Raw genomic sequence first — 3,542 nt, 5'->3', positions numbered from 1 at the left:
TGGTGAGCTCCCCGCGCCGGACACGCCCATGCAGACGCGCCCACGCTGTTGATGGCCGTCTGACCTTTTGTACTTTAATCCCGTAATGGCTCTCCAGGAGAAAGCCAGCAACTTGTGACAAAGAGAATTTTGGAAACCCGCAAAGGAATCATCTACTCGCAATCTCCCGGCGGTATCACTAAGCAGGGGACACGACCCGCGGCTCGCCAGGACAGGGGACGGAATGAATGCTCGACACGATTTTACATCCAGTGATTAAATGGACGCGACGGGAGGACAGGTAGTCACGCAGAGCTTCCCTTCTGCAGCCACCGCCCTTACTGTACCGGCGAGTCATGCTTAGGGCGATGGAGCTGCAGTGTTTTCTCAGCTGATACAAGTTGCTGGTGTGTTTCAGTGTTTCTCCTCGAGTAAAGAGCGTTGAAAGTCTTTTGTTTTGTTAAGGAGGATCGGGGAAAAAAATATCGTGAGCTTTGTTTCTGGTCTGCTCTTCTTCCCTGCACCGCTGCTGCTGCTGCTGCTGCTGCCGCCGCCCCGGCCACTGCAAAACTTTAGCACTAAATTTCTGAGTGGGTATAAGAAGTACTTGTGTGTTATTGGCAGCAGAGGTAACACACGTGTGCGGTAATGTATGTTTGTATTGTATTGTTGAAATAAATCATCACATACCGGTATTTCATTATATGCATCAAAGGGATCTTTTAGAAAATTAAAGTTCTTCACGACAAAGAATCAGAGAATGATGGCACAACTCATGTCATCATACGTGTCAAGATACGAGTCATGCATTACACAACCACCGCAGTGTGGCTGGTGAGGGAAAATAATACTTAAATGAATCGCGGTGAGACGAAAGTATAGAGCAGGCAAGCATGAAAACTTCGAATCCTGGTCTGTCCTCCGAGTCGCGGGGCACGAACCCTGGGCCACCGAGATCAGTGTTTCGTTTGCTGTTTATTGTTTATTTTCAGATAGCAATCACACACATGAATGATCATATGTACATTTATGAGCTCTCCAGCAGACATAGATTCAGTTCACATGCTGAGAAGTGTCACAATGTCCACGATGATTTGCAAATGAGAACTAGCAAACATATAAACACATTGTAATAAGCATCTAAGTGAAATATTTCAACATTATGAATCTACTACATTTAGTTTTATTCTGTTACAAATTGACTTTGCATTTTATATACGTAAATGCTATTTCATTTAGAGTAGGTTAATTTATTCAGTGTTTTCATATCATCTGGTAATGAGTTTCAGCGTTTCGGGCCAAAATAACGTTCAGAACAGTTGTATAATGTTGTATGTTGTGTTAATATTATTTCTTCTGGTACCATGGCTTCAGCGGCTTCAGGGACCATTGCTACCATTGCCTCCTACTGCTTTACACCATCAGAAGCACCCATAACACCCAATATTTCATTTCCCACGCCTGCCCAGCTCCCCTGCAGCACCCACGCTCCCCTGTGCCACCGTACCACGCCTATACACTCCCCTTTCCGCTGTCCTACTTTGCCTATTCCTCTTATTCCTGCCGGCCATTACATTATTCATAGCATTCACGGTACAAGGTAGACAGTAAATGATGGGTACAATTGTTATGGAAAATCCCACAAAGAGTGACGCCCTGGTTAGCGTGACGATGGTGCGTGAGTTTGTGTGTGGGTGTGTGGAAGGGAGGGATGGAAGGAGAGAGGGAGGGAACGAGAGAGGGAGTGAGGAACAGGGAGAAATGACGCACACTTACTCGTGTTCCTAAATGCCTACACACACACACACACACATACACACACACACACACACACACACACACACACACACACACACACACACACACACACACACACACACACCTCCCGTCCTTCACCCCCCTCCACCCATTCCTGTCCTCCACGTGGGAAAACCATTGCTGGTATTTTTCATGTTGACACAAATATATGTATGTATGCATGTATATATGTATGTATGTTAGTGTGTCTGTGTGTGTAGGTGTGTTCTGCAGTTTTATGATATTTGTGCATGCAAGAAATCGTTCCCTCTTTGTCATGTTACGTAAGTTCCCTGTATTGTCCGATTTCTTGGAGCTATTTCCACCCACGCCATGCACCTCTTCCTCCTCCGTCTCGTCCTCCTCCTCCTCCTCTCCCTTCCTTCTCAAATCTTACACGCCTCCTCCTGCATAATTACTGCCTCGTCTTTCCCGTATGTATTTTGTCCCTTTCTCTAGTCTCTCTCTCTCTCTCTCTCTCTCTCTCTCTCTCTCTCTCTCTCTCTCTCTCTCTCTCTCTCTCTCTCTCTCTCTCTCTCTCTCTCTCTCTCTCTCCGCATAATCATCATTGCCTTCTTAGTTCTCTCTTCTCATATCTTTGTATTTGTCTGTCCTTGTTCTCCATTCGTTTACTTCACACACACTCCATCCCTCTACTTCTTTTCTACTTTCCCTTCTAATATTTTTTCCATTCCTACACCTCTCAACTGACACACGAAATCACTTTGCGCAGTTTTTTGGCATACAGTGTGCGGTTAACTCTTAAGTAATTTTCAGTTGTAATTAATTTAGTTAAGTATTAGAATGATGATATTAAGGTATGACGGATTTAATGAAATAACTGTACTTGATTTTAGCAATTACTAATACCATATGCATTTCTCACTGCTAGTCTTTTAATGTCTAGATTGGCCCACGCGTTCATTTGGTTTAATCGGCGTGACATTTCAGGTGTCACGCTCAAAGGTCGGTTCTCATTCTCAATTACACGTGGTGGTGCTTGTCTGACGCATTTACCTTGACCTGAAGATACTATGGCGCCATTAGTGACACCTTTAATATTTACAAGGAATGCCACGTGTAGGGGAGACGGCATTTTGCAGGTTCCCTTATTTTCTTTTATGTTTATGTTCCTACTTAGTCAAATGTCCAGTAACGATCTCCACTCACTTCTATGTTCAAAGATTTTCCTCGGTCTTGACTTATCTTATCCTCTGAATATCCTACAAAACCTGACGAGTGATAGATTTTTAGCACACCAGGGTTCCTCAGACAGCAAGGCAACACTAGACTCTGTGATTGTGAGTACAGTTTACACGAGTTTTGACTTTGTACTACATGATGGAGTATTAACTAAATCTGGGCACCTGCCATGTCTCCATTTCTGTACGACCCTCTTTCTGTCCCTTGTGGCGCCTTCTCTTCGTGGACCTTGTAAACTCGTGTTCTTCATTTACTTTCCACACGCCGGACGAGGGAGTACACGGGATCTGGAAGAATAGATATCGGGAAACCTATCAGTCCATAAAGAGAGTATCTGAGGTACGAATGTAACAAACTACGTATGGGGGTACATTATAGAGCAGAACAAGATGCCTCCCCCGCTCTTCTTAAAGATGCTGCGTCAGATGCGTGTATGCGTTGAGGTACTATCAGACACGCAGTTGAGAGAATTTCTTTACTATTCTTGAAGTTCTCGTGATGCTGTACTGTCTAATTAGTAAGGGGAGTTTAATGACAGACGAACCTCACAGACGAAATTAATT

The sequence above is a fragment of the Scylla paramamosain genome, chromosome 22 (assembly GCF_035594125.1).
Source record: "Scylla paramamosain isolate STU-SP2022 chromosome 22, ASM3559412v1, whole genome shotgun sequence".
Classification (NCBI taxonomy): Eukaryota; Metazoa; Arthropoda; class Malacostraca; order Decapoda; family Portunidae; genus Scylla; species Scylla paramamosain.
Note: the sequence above shows the minus strand (reverse complement) of the source record.